Source organism: Capricornis sumatraensis, chromosome 2, assembly GCF_032405125.1.
Source record: "Capricornis sumatraensis isolate serow.1 chromosome 2, serow.2, whole genome shotgun sequence".
Classification (NCBI taxonomy): Eukaryota; Metazoa; Chordata; class Mammalia; order Artiodactyla; family Bovidae; genus Capricornis; species Capricornis sumatraensis.
In genome coordinates this window covers 94,444,904-94,466,190 of record NC_091070.1, presented here as the reverse complement: position 1 = coordinate 94,466,190, position 21,287 = coordinate 94,444,904, and the positions used below count along the sequence as shown (strand labels likewise).

General features: G+C 40.8%; 1 pseudogene; it reads left to right on the top strand.

Moving 5' to 3' along the window:
- Positions 1 to 1,183: 1,183 nt before the first annotated feature.
- LOC138097328 (clathrin light chain A pseudogene) lies at positions 1,184 to 1,826 on the top strand (annotated as a pseudogene).
- Positions 1,827 to 21,287: the final 19,461 nt, after the last annotated feature.

The window sequence follows — 21,287 nt, the reverse complement described above, 5'->3', positions numbered from 1 at the left end:
CAAAGATAGGAAGAGAATGGGATGTCCCAGAGGCAGACTGCTTACACTTCCTCAACCCCACATAGCAACAGAAAACAAATCAAAAGAACAGACTATCCCCTCATCCTCATCTTGAGGTCCTCAAGTCACAGGCCTGGCATAAGTTGAAAGTGGGAGATAATTTTGAATCAGACACTACATTAGATTTTGAATAGACTGTAATATGTAACTACAATTACAGGGAAATTATGTCATCTGTTCAAAGTCTCTTCAAAGGATCTGATCTCCATCGACAGAGAAGGACTTTGAGCATGTTTCAAAGGTGACATCATTTCATTTGTGTCCCTCCTTTAATCGATAACACTTTTAAAAAAGAGGGTACAATGCAAAATACCTAAAGAGTTCCAGACTTTACATGCACATCCAAAACCGTCCACAAGAAAAAGGGGATTTTTACTGCTCTTCAGTTATTAAACCAAAATACCAAGCTTCACTCTAGTTATACTAACTTGATTAGGCCCGAAACAACCAGCATTGCCAAGACAAAACTCTGTCCAGCTCCCTCCTCCAGCTTGGCTTTGAGAGCAAGCGCAAGCACAGGGGCCACTGCCAGACGTGGGGTCTGCCAGTCAGATGGTGTGTCTATTAAAAAGCAGAGACATTACTTTGCCAACAAAAGTCTGTCTAGTCAGAGCTATGGTTTTTCCATAGTCATGTATGGATGTGAGAGTTGGACTATAAAGAAGACTGAGTGCTGAAGAATTGATGCTTTTGAACAGTGAAGTTGGAGAAGACTCTTGCAAGCCCATTGGACTGCAAGGAGATCCAACCAGTCAATCCTAAAGGAAATCAGTCCTGAATATTCATTGGAAGGACTGATGCTGAAGCTGAAGTGCCAATACTTTGGCCACCTGTTGGGAAGAACTGGCTCATTGGAAAAGGCCCTGATGCTGGGAAAGATTGAAGGGGGGAGGAGAAGGGGATGACAGAGGATGAGATGGTTGGATGGCATCACTGACTCAATGGACATAAGTTTGAGCAAGCTCCAGGAGTTAGTGATGGATAGGGAGGCCTGGCGTGCTGCAGTCCCTGGGGTCACAGAGTCAGACACGACTGAGAGACTGAACTGAACTGAACTGAACTGAAAGTTGGTGCTGGTCGGTTGGTGTGTCTCTGAAAAGTCTGTGCCATTGAACCTCCTGCCATGGCTGAGTAAGATCCGTTCAGCGCCCCCTCTGGTGGTCCCACCCTGGGGAACCGAGGGGCTGGAGAAGAGGACCCTGCCACACCCTTCTTGGCATAGAAGGAAAGTGAGATTATGGGCACTGAGAACGACAAGGCCTTCACCATCCTGGAGGGCGGAGCCCCGGGACCCGGAGCGGGTTGGGAGGGTGGCAGTTGAGATGCTGATGATGGAGTGATGAATGGCAAATACTACCAGGAGACTACTGGGCCGACAGACAGTTACGCAGCTACTTCACAAGTGGCTCTATTGCACCCAGACAGAATGCGAAAGCATCCTGTAAAGGGAGAGAAGAGCAAAAGGAATGCTTGGAAGCCCTTGATGCCAGTTCTTAGAAGCAGGAAGCAGAGTGGAAAGAAAAAGCAATCAAGGAGCTGGACAAGCGGTATGTGAGGCAGGCTGGCAGCTCCAAGAGACAAAAGCCAACAACAGGGCAGCAGCAGAAGCCTTTGCACATGACATTGAGGAGTTGTCCCCGGGTACTGAGTGAGAACAGGCGGCCCAGCTGTGTGACTTTAACCCTAAGTCCAGCAAGCAAGCCAAAGACATCTCCCGCAGGCATTCTGTCCTCATCTCCCTCAAGCGGGGCCCCCTGGTGCAGTGAAGAGCCTCAGGTCTACCGTGTCTTAATCCCACTCAGTGAAGCTCTTCACGGTAATTGCATTAATTATGTTGAGTTGTTTTGGACCAAACCTTTTGTCTTTAGAGATGATCATTCTTTGTGATTGCACGTTTCCTTCAACAGTGTTCTCCCTGGCATTCAAAGAGGAGGGGAGGTGGTGGCAGAGGAAGGGAGGGAGGCCTCCCAAGGGCAGCCTCAACCTATGCTTTTGTGCATTATTTTGAGAATAAATTTGTTTCAAACAATTAAAAATAAATAAATAAACAACTCTGACCTGATTATCTTAAGCTGGGTTTCTACCATCTCTGAGCCAATCACTGAAATGGAGCAGATGTCTCTAGTCCAGTAAGAATTCACCCCTGGAGAAAGTGAAGAAAATGAAAGTCACTCAGTGGTGTCCGACTCTTTGTGACCCCATGGACTGTACAATCCATGGAATTCTCCAGGCCAGAATACTGGAGTGGGTAGCCATTGCCTTCTCCAGGGTATCTTCCCAACCCAGGGATCGAACCCAGGTCCCCTTCATTGCAGAGGGATCCTTCACCAGCTGAGCCACCAGGGAAGCCCCTGGCGAAGGGGAGGGCTAACGGGGAATAGAAGAGACAATAAATAGAATTCCTCCCTAACCTATCCCTCTGGTCAGTGAGGTCTCTTGGCCCTCCCTATTTCATTTTCACTCAGTTTGAGGCCTGGAGCACAGTGTAATTCTAGCTGAAATCATGTTTAGGAAGCTGTTTGTTTAACCAGCAGGGGGGCCAGCTATTACAAGCTAACAACCCAAAGAAACATTTTCTTTCCCCCATTGAAATCCAAAAACCCTGCCAAAGGAAGCCTGGCTGGGTGCCTAGGCCTTTCTCCCCAGCTCAGCCCCGCTCTCTACAGGTGGCAGGGTCCCGCACTAAGTGATAACTCACATTTGTAAACTACTTTGCAATTTGCAAAGGGCTTTCACATCCATTATGCCATTTAATCAACAAGGGGTGCTGGGGGAGGATGCTGGTTTGGATGCTGCTCTCAGGATTTCATAAGCATGCTGTATTTAGGAGTGGAAAGGAGGAATTATGCATGAGGCTCTGAGGCTAGTGCAGCCTGTGTAGTTGGAGGGCCACAAAGGGGCGTTAGAGTTTCTGTCTCCCCTCCGCCTTTTGCTAACAGACTCCATTCCTTTGAAGTACTCAGTATCCCTTACTGAATATGGTTTTAGGTCTTAGTGATTTGTTACCCAAGATGTGTGCCCTGGCTGTAAACATGGCCCCTGACCTAAGGAAGACGAATATGAATTTGCATGAGAATCACACACAAAAAGGGGGCATTCTGATGATGCTTGACCTTGCTTCTTTATAATCTAGTTTTCTCCGTGAGCTTTCTGTCTTTAAATTGAATGAATAAGACATTGTGAGTACAACAGGCATGGTACTGAAGAATCCCCAGACGTCCTCTGAAGGAAAAGCCTAGGGATAAAAAGCACACATTGGAGATAAGAATGGAAGGGAGACAGAACCAAGCAACAGAGACCTACAGATACTAAATAACTGTCATTCAGTTGCTCAGTTGAATCCGACTCTTTGCAACCCCATGGACTGTAGAATGCCAGGCTTCCCTGTCCTTCAACATCTCCCAGAGTTTGCTCAAACTCATGTCCATTGAATCGGTGATGCCATCCAACCAACTTGTCATCTATCATCCCCTTCTCTTCCTGTCTTCAATCTTTCCCATATCAGTATCTTTTCTAATGAGTCAGTTCTTCACATCAGGTGGCCAAAATATTGGAGCTTCAGCTTTAGCATAGGTCCTTCCAATGAATATGCAGGACTGGTTTCCTTTAGGATTGACTGGTTGGGTCTCCTGGCAGTCCAAGGGACTCTCAAGAGTCTTCTCCAACACCACAGTTCAAAAGCATCAGTTCTTCAGCACTCAGCCTTCTTTATGGTCCAACTCTCACATCCATATATGACTACTGGGAAAACCATAGCTTTGACTAGACAGACCTTTGTTTGCAAAGTAATGTCTCTGCTCTCCTTAATACACTATCTAGGTTTCTCATAGCTTTTCTTCCAAGGAGCAAGCATCTTTTAATGTCATGGCTGCAGTCACCATCTGCAGTGATTTTGGAGCCCCGTCCAAATAAAGTCTGTCTCTGTTTCCATTGTTTCCCCATCTATTTGCCATGAAGTGATGGGACCAGATGCCATGATCTTCATGTTTTGAACACTGAGTTTTAAGCCAGCTTTTTCACTCTCCTCTTTCACCTGAAACAAGAGGCTCTTCAGTTCCTCTTCACTTTCTGCCATAAGTGTGGTGTCATCCGCATATCTGAGGTTACTGATATTTCTCCCGGCAATCTTGATTCCAGCTTGTGCGTCATCTAACCCGGCATTTCACATGATGTATTCCGCACATAAATTAAATATACAGCCTTGACATACTCCTTTCCCAATTTGGAACCAGTCTGTTGTTCCATGTCCAGTTCTAACTGTTGCTTCTTGACCTGCATACAGGTTTCACAGAGGGAAGGTAAGGGTAATCTGGTATTCCCATCTCTTTAAGAATTTTCCACATTTTGTTATGATCCACACAGTCAGAGGTTTTAGTGTAGTCAATGAAGCAGATGCTTTCCTGGAACTCTTGCTTTTTCTATGATCCAGTGGATGTTGACAATTTGATCTCTGGTTCCTCTGCTTTTTTTGAATCTAGCTTGAACATCTAGAAGTTCTCGGTTCATGTACTGTTGAAGCCTCAGTTCAGTTCAGTCGCTCAGTCGTGTCCGACTCTTTGCGACCCCATGAATCGCAGCACGCCAGGCCTCCCTGTCCATCACCATCTCCCGGAGTTCACTCAGACTCACGTCCATCGAGTTTGTGATGCCATCCAGCCATCTCATCCTCTGTCGTCCCCTTCTCCTCCTGCCCCCAATCTCTCCCAGCATCAGAGTCTTTTCCAATGAGTCAACTCTTCGCATGAGGTGGCCAAAGTATTGGAGTTTCAGCTTTAGCATCATTCCTTCCAAAGAAATCCCAGGGTTGATCTCCTTCAGAATGGACTGATTGTATCTCCTTGCAGTCCAGGGGACTCTCAAGAGTCTTCTCCAACACCACAGTTTTTGAGCATTACTTTGCTAGAATGTGAAATGAAAGCAATTGTGCAGTAGAACATTCTTTGACACTGCCCTTCTTTGGGTTTGGAATGGAAACTGATCTTTTCCAGTCCTGTGGCCACTGCTGAGTTTTACAAATTTGCTGGCATATTGAGTGCAGCAATTTAATAGCAGCATCTTTTAGGATTTGAAATAGCTCAGCTGGAATTCCATCACTGCCACTAGCTTTGTTAGAAGTGATGCTTCCTAAGGCCCACTTGACTTCAGACTCCAGGATATATGGCTCCAGGTGAGTGATCACATCATCGTGGTTATCTGGGTCATGAAGATCTTTTTTGTACAGTTCTTCTGTGTATTCTTGCCACCTCTTCTTAATCTCTTCTGCTTCTGTTAGGTCCATACCATTCCTGCCCTTTATTGAACCCATCTTTGAATGAAATGTTCCCTTGGTATCTCTAATTTTCTTGAAGAAATCTCTAGTCTTTCCCATTCTATTGTTTTCCTCTATTTTTCACATTGTTCACTTAGGAAGGCTTTCTTATCTTTCCTTGCTATTCTTTGGAACTCTGCATTCAGATGGGCATATCTTTAAACAACTAGATAACCATCATCCAGTCAGAATCCTAGAGATACAGATAACTAGATAAACATCATCCAGCTGACAAGAGTTCAAGTCCAAGGGCAGAGATTTCCTCCCACCAAAATTACCTGCCCATTTTTTCTCTTTGAATGCTGTCTAATACCCATATCCATCATACACATTTCCACCTCCACCAGGGCCCATTCCTCTCTCTAAATAGGTCGTGAAGGTAGAGACCATGCTGTTTCAACCACCACAGAGGGACATTAGTGTCAGACACATGGATGAAACTTGACCAATTAAATGAGTGTGCAAATGAGTGGGCAGAGACATACGGAATCAGTTGACTATGTGTGGAGGTAAATCTTTAAAATACATTAAACTGATAAAATACTTTTAATCATGAAAATCATAATTTGAAACTATTCAGCTCAGTGATTTTGAGTATATTCACAAGTTTGCACAACCTTCATCACTATCTAATTCCAAAACACTTACATCACCCACAAGACTCCCTGTGCCCATTAGCAGTCACTCTCCATTTCCCAATCCTTTAACTCCTGACAACCACGAATCTATTTTATGTCTGTATGGATTTTTCTCCTTCAGACCTTCAATACAAAAGGAATCATACAATACATGATGTTTTGTGTTGTAGCATGTATCAGTACTTTATTGCTTACTTTTTTGCTGAATACCACGGTATGGATATACCAAATTTTATTATCCACTCATCATCAATGGACATTTTGGTTGTTTCCATTTTTCAGTAGTCATGAATAATACTATGAATGTTCATGTAGAAGTTTTTGTGTGAACATCAGTCTCATTTTGGGGGGGGTGGCAATATATACCTAGGAGTAGAATTGCTAGGTCAATATGTAAGTTTTTGAGGAATTATTTTTCAAAGCACTTGCACCATTTTACATTACCACCAGCAGTGTATGAGAGTGTAATTGCTGCACATCCTCATCAATATTTGTGATTTCCATTTTGTTAAAAATTATTGTTATACCCATCCTAGTGAGTTTGAAGTGATTTTGTGGTTTTGACTTACATTTTTATAATGACTAATGATCTTCAGCATCTTTTCATGTACTTCAGTTCAGTCACTCAGCCGTGTCTGTCTCTTTTCGAAACCAAGGACTGCAGCACGCCAGGCTTCCCTGTCCATCACCAACTCCCGGAGTTTACTCCAACTCGTCTCCATTGAGTCACCCATGCCATCCAACCATCTCATCCTCTGTCATCCCTTTTTCCTCCTGCCCTCAATCTTTCCCAGCATCAGGGTCCTTACCAATGAGCCAGTTCTTCACATCATATGTGCTTGAGGAAGAGGTCCAACTTCCTGCTTTCTCAAATGGATAGAGTTGTCTCAGCATTCTTTGTTGAAAAGACTGGGGTTTTCTTTTCCCCATTGAATGGTCTTCACACTCTTGTTGAAAATCAGTTGGCCTTAAGTGTATGGGCTTATGTCTGAACTCTGTTTTCTTTGTCTAGACTTTTTCCAGTGCCACATTCTTTGAATTACTGTAGCTTTTAGTATGTTTTATTTTTTTTTTTTTACTTTATTTTACTTTACAATACTGTATTGGTTTTGCCATACATTGACATTAATCCACCACGGGTGTACACGCGTTCCCAAACATGAACCCCCCTCCCACCTCCCTCCCCATAACATCCCTCTGGGTCATCCCCATGCTCCAGCCCCAAGCATGCTGTATCCTGCATCGGACATAGACTGGCGATTCAATTCTTACATGATAGTATACATGTTTCAATGCCATTCTCCCAAATCATCCCACCCTCTCCCTCTCCCTCTGAGTCCAAAAGTCCACTATACACATCTGTGTCTTTTTTGCTGTCTTGTACACAGGGTCATCATTGCCATCTTTCTAAATTCCATATATATGTATTAGTATACTGTATTGGTGTTTTTCTTTCTGGCTTACTTCACTCTGTATAATCAGCTCCAGTTTCATCCATCTCATCAGAACTGATTCAAATGTATTCTTTTTAATGGCTGAGTAATACTCCATTATGTATATGTACCACAGCTTTCTTATCCATTCATCTGCTGATGGACATCTAGGTTGTTTCCATGTCCTGGCTATTATAAACAGTGCTGCGATGAACATTGGGGTACACGTGTCTCTTTCAATTCTGGTTTCCTCGCTGTGTATGCCCAGCAGTGGGATTGCTGGGTCATAAGGCAGTTCTATTTCCAGTTTTTTAAGGAATCTCCACGCTGTTCTCCATAGTGGCTGTACTAGTTTGCATTTCCACCAACAGTGTAGGAGGGTTCCCTTTTCTCCACACCCTCTCCAGCATTTATTGCTTGCAGATTTTTGGATCGCAGACATTCTGACTGGTGTGAAATGGTACCTCATTGTGGTCTTGATTTGCATTTCTCTGATAATGAGTGATGTTGAGCATCTTTTCATGTGTTTGTTAGCCATCTGTATGTCTTCTTTGGAGAAATGTCTATTTAGTTCTTTGGCCCATTTTTTGACTGGGTCGTTTATTTTTCTGGAATTGAGCTGCATAAGTTGCTTGTATATTTTTGAGATTAGTTGTCAGTTGCTTCATTTGCTATTATTTTCTCCCATTCTGAAGGCTGTCTTTTCACCTTGCTTATAGTTTCCTTTGTTGTGCAAAAGCTTTTAATTTTAATTAGATCCCATTTGTTTATTTTTGCTTTTATTTCCAGAATTCTGGGAGGTGGATCATAGAGGATCCTGCTGTGATTTATGTTGGAGAGTGTTTTGCCTATGTTCTCCTCTAGGAGTTTTATAGTTTCTGGTCTTACATTTAGATCTTCAATCCATTTTGAGTTTATTTTTGTGTGTGGTGTTAGAAAGTGATCTAGTTTCATTCTTTTACAAGTGGTTGACCAGTTTTCCCCTTCACCACTTGTTAAACAGATTGGCTTTTCTCCATTGTATATTCTTGCCTCCTTTGTCAAAGATAAGATGTCCATATGTGTGTGGATTTATCTCTGGGCTTTCTATCTTGTTCCATTGATCTATATTTCTGTCTTTGTGCCAGTACCATACTGTCTTGATGACTGTGGCTTTGTAGTAGAGCCTGAAGTCAGGCAAGTTGATTCCTCCAGTTCCATTCTTCTTTCTCAAGATTGCTTTGGCTATTCGAGGTTTTTTTGTATTTCCATACAAATCTTGAAATTATTTGTTCTAGTTCTGTGAAAAATATGGCTGGTAGCTTGATAAGGATTGCATTGAATTTGTAAATTGCTTTGGGTAGTACACTCATTTTCACTATATTGATTCTTCCAATCCATGAACATGGTATATTTCTCCATCTATTAGTGTCCTCTTTGATTTTTTTCATCAGTGTTTTATAGTTTTCTATATATAGGTCTTTAGTTTCTTTAGGTAGATATATTCCTAAGTATTTTATTCTTTTCATTGCAATGGTGAATGGAATTGTTTCCTTAATTTCTTTTTCTACTTTCTCATTATTAGTGTATAGGAATGCAAGGGATTTCTGTGTGTTGATTTTATATCCTGCAACTTTACTATTCATTGATTAGCTCTAGTAATTTTCTGGTGGAGTCTTTAGGGTTTTCTATGTAGAGGATCATGTCATCTGCAAACAGTGAAAGTTTTACTTCTTCTTTTCCAGTTTGGATTCCTTTTATTTCTTTTTCTGCTGATTGCTGTGGCCAAAACTTCCAGAACTATGTTGAATAGTAGCGGTGAAAGTGGGCACCCTTGTCTTGTTCCTGACTTTAGGGGAAATGCTTTCAATTTTTCACCATTGAGAATAATGTTTGCTGTGGGTTTGTCATATATAGCTTTTATTATGTTGAGGTATGTTCCTTCTATTCCTGCTTTCTGGAGAGTTTTTATCATAAATGGATGTTGAATTTTGTCAAAGGCCTTCTCTGCATCTATTGAGATAATCATACGGCTTTTATTTTTCAATTTGTTAATGTGGTGAATTACATTGATTGATTTGCAGATCTCGAAGAATCCTTGCATCCCTGGGATAAAGCCCACTTGGTCATGGTGTATGTGTTTTTAATGTGTTGTTGGATTTAAAAGGAACTTTGTTTTACTCTTTCGAGAAGGTTTTGGCTCTTTCATTTCTATATGAATTTTAGGATCAGTTTATCCATTTCTGAAAAAAAGACTTGAAATTTTGAATCTGTAGATAAATTTGGAGCATATCCCTATTACAACAATATTAAATCTTTCAATTTATGAACATGGATGTCTTTGAATTTACGTAGGTCTTTAACTCCTTACATTGATATTTCATCATTTGCAGTGCACAAATCTTGAACTTGTTTTGTTAAGTTCACTCCTAAATATTTTATTCTTTTTGATGTTATTATAATGGAATTGTATTCTTAATTTTATTTTTGGATTGCTCATTTTTAGTAAATAGAAATACACATTTTTACTTTTTAATGCTATTTTAGTGCTTTCAAATTTCTTATAACTAAAAGGAATTACTTCCACATATTTATTTTGGAGATTTTTTTTATATATATTATTTTTATTAATATATATCTGAGTTACAGTATCATATTAGTTTCAAGTGTACATATAGATTTAATATTTTTGCAGGTTATATTTCATTTAAAATTATTGTAAAAACAGTTTTGTTATGTATAGTACTTTGTTGGGCTTCCCTGGTGGCTCAGATGGTAAAGAATCTGCCTGCAATGCAGGAGATCAGGGTTCAATTCCTGGGTTGAGAAAATTACCTGGAAAAGGGAATGGCTATGCATGCCAGAATTTTTCTTGCCTAGAGAATTCCGTGGACAGAGGAGCCTGGCAGGCTACAGTCCATGAGGTCACAAAGAGTTAGACAAAATAGAGCAACTAACAAGATAATAGTTTATACTTCTTAATCCCCTGCCCTTATCTTACACCCCTCCCATTCCCTCTCCCAACTAGTTTGTTCTCTATATCTGTGAGTCTGTTTCTGTATTCTTACATTCATCCCTTTGATTTAATTTTTAGATTCCTCATATAAGTAGAATATATAGAGTAACATATTTGTCTTTTTTTCTGTGTGAATCATTTCACTGAGCATTATACCTTCCAGGTCCATCCATGTTGTTACACACACACACAAACACACACACACACACACACACAAATATATACACATATACACACACATACCCAGGAGTTGAATTGCTGGATTACATGTTACTTCTACTTTTAGTTTTTTTGAGGAATCTCCATACTGTTTTACATAGTTGCTGAATCAATTTACACTCCCATCAACAGTACGCTGCTGCTGCTCCTGCTAAGTCACTTCAGTCGTGTCCGACTCCGTACGACCCCGTGGACAGCAGCCCACCAGGCTCCTCCGTCCATGGGATTTCCCAGGCAAGAGTACAGGAGTGGGGTGCCATTGCCTTCTCCACAACAGTATATAAGTGTTCCCTTTTCTCCACGTTCTCACCAACATTTGTTATTTGCTGTCTTTTTGATGATAGCTATTCTGACAGAAGTGAGGTGATATGTCATTGTGGCTTTGGTTTGCAAATCTCTGATAATTAGTAATGTTGAGCATCTTTTCATGTGCCTGTTGGCCATCTGTATATTCTTTGAGAAAATGTCTATTCATATTTTCTGCACATTTTTAATTGGGTTTTCATTTTTTTATGTTAGATTGTATGAGCTGTTTATATATTTTAGATATTAACTACTTATAATTATATCATTTGCAAATATTTTTTCCACTCAGTAGGTTGTCTTTTCCTTTTGTCAGTGGTTTCTGCCTACATTTTCTTCTAGGAGTTTAATGGTTTCTTGTCTTACATTTAGGTCCTTCATACATTTTGAGTTTATTTTTGTATATGAAGTAAGGAATGTTGCAGCTTTATTCTTTTACATGCACCACTTCTTGAAAACACTGGTTTCCCCACTGTGTATTCCTGCCTTCTTCATCATCGATTAATTGGCCACAAAAGTCTGGGTCAATGGACCACAGGGGTTTATTTCTGGACTCTATTCTGTTCCCTTGATCTTTATCCCTGTTTTGTGCCATATTATACTATTTTGATTATTGTATCTTTGTAGTGTTGTCTGAGGAGAAGGCAATGGCACCCCACTCCAGTACTCTTGCCTGGAAAATCCCGTGGATGGAGGAGCCTGGTAGGCTGCAGTCCATGGGGTCACTAGGAGTCGGACACGACTGAGTGACTTCACTTTCACTTTTCATTTTCATGCACTGGAGAAGGAAATGGCAACCCACTCCAGTGTTCTTGCCTGGAGAATCCCAGGGATGGGGGAGCCTGGTGGGCTGCCGTCTATGGGGTCTCACAGAGTCAGACACGACTGAAGCGACTTAGCAGCAGCAGCAGCAGCAGTATAGTCTGAAGTCAAGGTATGTGATAGTTCTAGCTCTGATCTTTTTTCTTAAGTTTACTTTGGCTCTTCAGGGTCTTTTGTGTGTCCTTTCATGTTTTAGAATTATTTGTTTTAGTTCTGTGAAAAAATGCCCTTGGTATTTTGATAGGAATTTCATTAACTCTGTAGATTGCCAACCCACTCCAGTGTTCTTGCCTGGAGAATTCCAGGGATGGTGGAGCCTGATGGGCTGCCACCTATGGGGTCGCACAGAGTCAGACATGACTGAAGCGACTTAGCAGCAGCAGCAGCAGCAGCAGCAGTTGTAGATTGCCTTAGAGAGTATGGTCAATTTTTTTAGTTGAGAGGATTTAGAAGATCCCCTAGAGGAGGGCATGGCAACCCACTCCAGATTCCTTAGAGGAGGGCATGGCAACCCACTCCAGACCCCCTAGAGGAGGGCATGGCAACCCACTCCGGTGTTCTTGCCTGAAGAATCCCATGGACAGAGGAGCCTGGCAGGCTACAGTCCATGGAGTCACAATGAGTCTGAAGTGACTTAGCATGCATGCATGATGTGAGCTATGGGTTTGTCATGTATGCCCTTTATTATGGTGAACATGTTTACTCTATGCCCACTTTCTGGAAAGTTGTTGTCATGAATTGAGGTTGAAATTTTCTAAAGTTTTTTCTGCATGTATTAATATAATCATGTGATTTTTATTTTTTTATTTGTCAATATGGTGTATCACATTGATTAATTTGTAGATATTGAATCATCCTTGCATCCCTGGGATAAATACTACTTTATCATGGTGTGTAACCCTTTAAATGTATTGTTAAATTGATTTGCTAATATTTTGTTAGGATTTTTTTGCATCTCTGTTCATTAGTGATGCTGGCCTGTAATTTTCTTTTCTTGTAATATCTTTGTCTGATTTTGGTATCAGGGAGAGGTTGGCCTTCTACAATGAGTTCAGAATCATTCCTTCCTCTTCAATTTTTTGGAATATTTTGAGAAGGACAGATGTTAACGCTTCTATAAATATTTGTTTGTTGGGAGTTTTTGTTTATTAATTTCATGTTTGGTATGCAATTCATTTATCTTAGGGTGGAAAGTTACATTACTGATTAGCGCTCTTTTATTTAACATTGACATTTATACATGTCATATACATTATACATTTCTCTCTGAACGCTGCTTTTGCTGTATCCTGTGAGTTATTGTATGTTATGTTTTCATTTTATCTGTGAGGAGCAGTATAAACCACTACAATTACATATAAGCTCAGATAAATGACTGAATATTCTGAAGAGTTAACTTTTTCTAAACTGGTATTTCTACAATCACTTGTGACCCCAAGGACTCTATAGTCCATGGAATCCCAGGCCAGAATACTCAAGTGGGCAGCCTTTCCCTTCTCCAGGGTATCTTCCCAACCCAGGGATCAAACCCAGGTCTCCTGCATTGCAGGCAGGTTCTTTACCAGTTGAGCCACAAGGGAAGCCCCATTGTATGTTATGTTTTAATTTGTCTTATCTGTGAGGAGCAATATAAACCACTAAAATTGCATATATTCTAAAGAGTTAACTTTTTCTAAACTGGTATTTCTATAATCACTTGTTAAATACCAGTTAAAGTTTGGTATATTTACACTAAAAAAGAAAATTTTGTGATTAATAAGACTAAGGGAGATTTGTACATATTGACATAGAAAAGTTTCCATGACAAGATAAATGACAAAAGCAAGTTGCTCAACAGTTCTGTGGAGTAGAACCTCACTGTGGTTATCAAATGCTATTTCACATATATATTTGTTGAAGCACAGAAAAATTTTAATAAGGTTATATAAATACCTGCCCATATTGTCTCCACTGGGAGTGAGAATAGAGAATGAGAGGGTTTTCTTTGAGATAAACTCACATCAGCTGATATTGCTTATCTTGCTTTTATTATTTTTAAAAAATATTTTCACTGCACAAGTAGGATATAAAATGGCTTGTAAAGGGAAAAAAAAAACACACACACAGAGAAAACAAAAGTGAATTGCCCCATCCCTGTTGTATCAAAGATGCAACTGCTACTAATAGTTTTGTATGAGTCCTTCCAGAAACTTTAAAGCTTCTATAGTGATAAAAAGAATTAATAAAATAGTAAGATTTTATCTTCTGTGTTCCTTCATTTATACTTTGCAAACATTAGCGTTGCATTTATCCATCCATTTCATCATAAGTTCAGTCATATATTTCATTTTCTAACAAAAGGGGAAAAGATCTAACATATTTCTGGATAGAAATTTTCCTGCTACTTTTTATCCATATTTATAAGAGGATTTAAGACTATTACTGTCAGAGCATTTTAGTCCCTCTCTCAGGAAAGGAGAGTCAAGAGATTCATCGGTTTGTGGGCCCCAATGGAAAGAGTGTGGAGACATGGCACAGATCTATGTGAAGAAGCCTAAGGGCTTATAAATGCCGATCTACTATATCCACCATTTGGAGCGTAGAATATGCACCCAATTTTGCCATTGAGTGAACCAACATCTTTCTTGCCATGCCATACTGGCCTCTTAACACAAGCATTATTGAACATTTCCTATGTACCAGGCATTTTTCTCAGCACCTTACACACATCAACTTATTTAACTTCAACAACAACCCCATCAAATGAGCACCATTGTTATCCTTTATTTTTTAGGTGAGAAAACTGAAGCGACTTAGGTGATGTATCTCCCCCAAGGCCTCACAGCCAACAAGTGACAGAACAGAGATCAAACCCGGTTCTGTGTGGTTCCAGAGTCCTTGTTCTTAGATATTAAACTGACTGCTTCTGGAGAAAGGCAGAGCATAAATACAGGATTGCAAGATTCAGCAAATAAAAACACGAAGCAGTCAGATTTGAAATTCAGATAAACCAAATTATACTGCATGTACCACGCAATATTTGGAATATACTTACACTAAGAAAGTAATTGTTAATCTGAATTTAGAGTTGAAATGGGTGTCTTACATTTTAATTGGCGACCTTCCATAGATACATAGAGAGAGCCAGACTTGGAGAACAAAGTGAAGGGTTAGAGACTCAAAGTAGGTTTTCTTGACTGATGTCCCTACTTGTTCTATACTCTGTAAAGGTTTTCTTTTTTTCCTTTGCAAAGATATTAACATGAAGAACAATAGAAAAAGCATGTGAATGTATCACTTATGGGAGGTAGAACAGACAGCCCATCTTCATTCCATCTCCTCTCTCTCTTCTCTCTCTCTTGCACACACACACACGCACAATGGTAGCACAGGGCTCCCTGGTAAACACTGACTAAAGAATGACGCTTGAGACTGAGGCATAAAGTCTCCTGCTTCTTTCCTGTTTTTAAGTCTTGTGACCTTACACTAAATCATATTCGCATGGGTAGCAGGGGGAGGCAGGAACCTTGGCGGGAGGCAGGGCACAGGGGAAAGAGACAGCTGGGATCCCAGGGGCACTGAACCCCTAAACTACCTGTATCTCACTGGGAACACCTCAGCTGACCCAGCCCCAAGGGGCAAGGCCCACACAGGTAACCTTGATGGGGAAGGGAAATACAGGAAGCAAAACACCTTTTTCTGACACTCTGGCCCCTATCCTGCCACTGGCCAAGGGTAGCCCTATAGAGAGAGGCCTTAGTCTCTGACCAGTCAAACTGGTCACTTTTCCCTCCTTGGAAGAGCTGGTGTAAGAAGAGGGAAATAGAGAGGTAGAACATGGGGAGAAAATATAAAATCTTCCTCCTCCAACCTTTCTCCTTCTGATTTGATAACAGAGCTAGTCTCTTACAAGAACATCATTAATTACAACATACAAAGCACTTTCATTTTAGCCTCCAAATTGTCTATTGATTTTTGCCTAAAAGAAATTAGCCTCTAATGTGACAACTTTCCCATCAATAGTCCAAAATGCTTGCCTTATGGAATTAGCACCCTATTAACCTGACCATCTCTTTAAGTGTTTTTCTTCTTCAAGAATTATAATTAAATACCATCGCCAACCAGAATTCTTTAGACAGCACTTTGCACATTAATGTCTACTCAATTTTCATTCCCATGGTTAGAATTTTAACCCACAATGAAGCTCAGAACGACATCGTTTCTGTCTTTAAAATTGTTTTTTTGTTGTTGTTGTTTCCTTACTTTTCACCTTTCTTTATTCCAAGTGTATCCTCTGAGCTCCAAGGCAGGGGAATAGGGAAGACACTGGCATGATCGTCACAGAATAAAGTGACTCATTTTCTTAAGGAGGAGCAAAATGAAGGCTACTACACATATGTTAAAGTCAGGCTCAAGACAGGCTTGAGAATGAGGATTCACAGAAGGTCAAAACCAGAGCTCGCCCTCCACTCGGACCAGAACTTTTGCTCTGAGCCAGGAAGCAAGTGGCAGACCTTGACTCGCTCCATATGGGCCAGCCTCCCAAGTGTGGAACAGTGGGGAGGAGAGAGGACAGTGTGTCTAGAAAGGCAGATAGAAAACATCCAGTGAAGGAGTGACCACCACCGACTCTACCCCACAGTTTCAAATTGTTTTCCAAGGTGGTTGAACCAATCTTACTTCCATTAGCTTGGGTAAGAACACCTGTAGCTACATATGACTGTCAGCCCTCGATACTGTAGACTTAAATTTTTTTTAATCTGGTAGATATAAACTAGCATAACATTGATGTTTTAATTTGCATTTCTCTGAATATTGATGAAATTGAGTGACTTTTTATATGTCTATTGGCCATTTGATTTTCCTCTTTAGTGAAATATCTGTTCACGTCTCTTGTCTATTTTCCAATTGGATTTTTGTCATTTTGTTATTGATTTGAGAGCATTCTTTATATATTTTAGATATCAATTCTTTGTTAATGATGTGTTTCTCTCCATTTGTGGCATCCATTTTCACTTTAGGGAAGTTTTTTATCACAGCTCTTAGTTTTAATACCATGGAATTTAGTGTGTGCTTTTAGTGTGTTATTTAACAATGCCCTACTAATTCCAAGGTCATAAGGTGTTTTTTTCTAGTAATATATGTTTAATTGTGAAAAATATTACAACATGGAGAAAAGCAAAGATAAGAAGAAAAATCACCTGTTATCCTATTACCAGAGTAACCACTGGCATTTATTTTTACAGCTTCCAATCTCACATGATAGTTAACGTGACACCCAAATAAGCTTCGAGAAGAAAAATATCCATGATCAATGTTGACTTCTTTTTAATACACCACATATCTAATCCTATTCAATACTAATTTTTTTTCCTTGGATTACTAGTTTTTGTTTCTCTAATAGCAGCCTCTGAAGTATGTCTCCTGATTTAAGCAGAGAGAAGAAATGTTTGCGTTCAGAGGGGAGATAAATAAATAAAGTCAAATGTTGAGGTACGGCCTCAAGGCATCAGTTAACAGAAAAGTCATCTTGAATGTACCATATGGAAACCAGGCCAGACCTTCTGCCAGCCCCCACACAATTCTCCAAAACTAAGCTTGACAGCATCTTGTTTACAGCAAAAGGAAATATTTCTCTTTGCTGTTGAATAAAATCTGTAAATATCATGGCTTTCCTGACTTGATCCTACAAATGCAATGTTATTTTCTTAACTAATGAAAAGGAAGGCAATCCTCAGTGAGACCGTAGCTTACAAAGCAGATGTCTCAGTTATCTATTGCTAAGGTAACAAATTGCTGAAAAATAATGACAAAATAACAGCAACTGTATTATTGTCTCTCAGGGTTTCTGTGGGTCAGGAATTCAGAACGGGATCAGATGAACAGTTAAGGCTCAGGATCTCTCACCGGTTGCAGTCAAATAAGTAGGCTGGAACCCTAGGGGTGTGAGGCAGCTGGGAGCTGACCTGGGATCTCTGTCTCTCTTCATGTGTTCCCAGGGCCACTGATGTGGTGGTCTCTCTGTGTGGTGGCCTCTTTGTACGGGCTGAAGTTTGGGCTTTCTCATAGCGTGCTGGTCTCAGGGCAATTGGACTGCTCTTACATGGTGACTTCAAGACTGAATGTTCTAGCAACTAAGGTGGAAGCTGCCTTGCTTTTATCAACCAGTCTCACAAGTTATATAGAGTCATTTTCACCATTAAAAAGTTGCAGAAACCCACCCAATTTAAATGGGAAGGGAACTTTTCCATTAAAAAAAAAAGAAGAAGAAGGCGGCTTATATTTGCAGTCTACTTCTTTTGAAGAAAAGATTGAGAAACCAAAGATCTCTTTTCTTCTTGCACTCTCTCTGCTTCTTTCACTCCAAGATGATGTGATTCCTTTAAAAATGTGGGCTTCCTGTGTACCAATTTATGATCCACTCCATTAGATAAAAGCCACAGATTTCTTCTGGAAAAGTCTCTCCTTATTTTCAACCTCCTGTGAAGCAATTGTGCGATAATTTTCTTAGAAGTTCTACTGCCTATTATTTAACAAAGAGGGTTTGCAAAGCATGCCTATGAAATTCTTTGGAGGATGTCTCTGTCTGAAAAGATTTGTAAGGTGCAACCTTAGACTTGGGGGACCCTAACATAGGGTTTTGATGCCATACCCTTAGCTTCATCTTTATCCTGAGGCCACACTTTCCTTACAGTATCCTGGATTTGGTCTTTTCCCTGAGGTCTTTTATTTCTTTGAGACTCTTTGCTGGATGGAAAGACTGTCAGGATCCCTCTATGTTTTCTTCTAAATTCTACTCAAAAATTGAACTGTTTGTGCTTTGATGTGTCTCTTTCTTTTCACATTATGTTACAGGCAACTACAAGCCATGGAGCATCTGTGGCACTCTCCCCAGAAATCTCCCCAGCCACATCACCAGGTTTATTAGGTACATTTCTATTTTCCACATCAGCACAGATAACAAGTTCCAGTGTTTGTGCGCTTTCCACCACCACACAGCCAAGTTTCCTTTCCTTTCCTTCCAAATAATAGTCTCCCAACTTTCATTTAAGCCCTCACTGACAGCCTCAAGGCTTCTACTAAGAATCTCCTCAAAGCCCTTCCAGCTTCTACCAACCACCTAGTCTCAAAGCCAATATCATGCAACACCTCACGAGCAGTTACTACAGCATCCTGTTCCTCTTATCTCTTAAATCACCATCCAAACTAGTGGCTGAACGCAATAGCAATCATGCCACTATCTATCACGGATTCTGCGGGTCAGGAATTCAGAAAGGGCTCAGCTGGGCAGTTCTGGATCAGGCTGTTTGGTACAATTATAGTCAAATGATGACTGCTTTGGGATAGCAGTGGGTTGAAGCAATTAAGGGTTAGCTGGATCTCTCCCTCTCTCTGCCTGTTTTCTCCACATCCCTCAGTAGTTTCAGCTACTCTCCACGTGGTCTCGCTCCATGGATGAGTTTAGACCTCCTCTCAGCATGGTGGTCTCACAACAGCTGAACTACTTACCAGGTGGCTGAAAGCTTCAGAAGCAAACGTTCCAGTAGCAAGGTGGACTTTTTATGACTCGTATCAGAAATCACATAGCTTTGCTTTCACCATATTCTACAGATTGAGATAGTCACAAAAGCCCATCACAGAAGCCATTTTAGGGGAAAGGGCACATCAAGGAAGGGATGTCAGAGAATTTGTGAGCACATTTTTAAACTGCCCCAACAGATTCCAAGCATTTCTCGTGTGCCTACTATGGGTCAGCTATTATGCATACATAGATGGATCTGATAAAAGGCATCCTTGAGGAGCTTACTATCTAGTTAGGGTGAGGGTAGAAGACCAAGAGATAAGAGAACATTGAGCTCTAGGGGGGCAGGTATTTTAAGAGTGCTGAGAAAGCTGAGGGAAAACATAGAGGGAGAAAGTAATGCCACAACTACAGTTTGGGAAGGAACCATGGAGAAATCAGCATTTGAGCCACACCTTGAAGGGCAACAGGAGTTCTCCAGTCATGCGGGGACCAACGTGCATGCATGGGGGCATGAAGCACCTCAGTGCAGTCTTTCATTCCAGTCGAATGATGGTGACATTCTAAGTGCCATTTTGTTGGTGACATTTGTCAAAAATGCCACATGCTGGTGACATTTCTAAAATAAGCAGCTCAGGAGAGAGTGCAGTGAGTTCAGTTCCGAACATGTTGGCATTTTTAGATGCTGCCAAGACATGTGGAAGTTGAGGAGTTCAAGCAGGACCCCCTGAGTCCCCTAACAAACAACGTGCTGACATGCTGGTAGGCTTCCACTTCATTCTATTTTTCAACAGGGTGTTCATTGCTCCTGCAAGAGAGTCAGTGGCTGCCGGTGGTGGCTCTCCTACCTCCTGGGCTGCCTCTTCCAGCTGCTCTAGCCATTAGAGTGCAAGATATGAAGGGATTCTCTAGAAATAGGTCATTAGTTATGGCTTACAAGCTCACCTGAGGCACTCAGCCCAACCCAAGAGACACAGATTCTACCCTGGAGTGGCTGTAATTACCAGTCCTAAGAAGACATTTGTTCTACCCTGTACACTTGAGCATCTAATATGTTGCCTTGTGATGACTTGGTCTCTACCTGATCAGGGGCCAAAGGAGCCTCTGAGATCACCTCCCCAGGAGTTTGCCAACTGGTGACAAGCAGACCGAAAATGGCTTGCAGAGAGTGTTTATTTGAAAATGGAATAAGTTGAAAACATTTAAAAATCAGGAAATTTTATTTAAAGTGTCTGAATGTCAGCCTTTTTTGAAAAATCAGATTTTAATTTTGCCACCAGGCATAAATTCCCACATGGCAACAGTCAGCTGGGGCCAAGCCAGGCTGCGCCTCCAGTTTGTCAAGTATTGGGAAGAATGTGGGGGAAACATTCTCATCCCCAACTGCTAAATTGGTACAATTTGAAGGGCAATTTATAAGTTTCTACCCAAATTTAAAATTCACGACATTGTTCTGGCAATTGTCATTTTGAAAATGAAAGCTACAGAAATATTCAAATGTGGGCATAAAGTTGAGGTTATGTGGTGTTATTATTAATTAATTTATTTTTAAGTATTTGTTTGTCTGTTGGCTTATTTATTTGGCTGTGCGAGGTCTTAGTTTCAGCTCACAGGGTCTTCATTGCCCCGTGCAGGATCTTCCATCATGATGCATGGACTCTCTAACCGTGCTCAGACTCTGGAGCACACGGGCTCAGTAGTTGCACCATGCAGCCTTGCTCCACAACGAGTGGGATCTTAGTTCCCTGACTGGGGACCAAACGCACATCCTCTTCATTGAAAGGCAGATTCTTAATCACTGGACCACCAGGGAAGTCCTGGTGGTATTATTTATAACTAAAAAAATGAAAGCAACCTGCATTTCTATCTATAAAGAACTGGATAAACAGATAAATATAGTTATGTCAAAAGACTCTTGCTCTTTTGCTGACAAAGGTCCATATAGTCAAAGCTATGGTTTTTCCAGTAGTCATGTATGACTGTGAGAGCTGGACCATAAAGAAGGCTG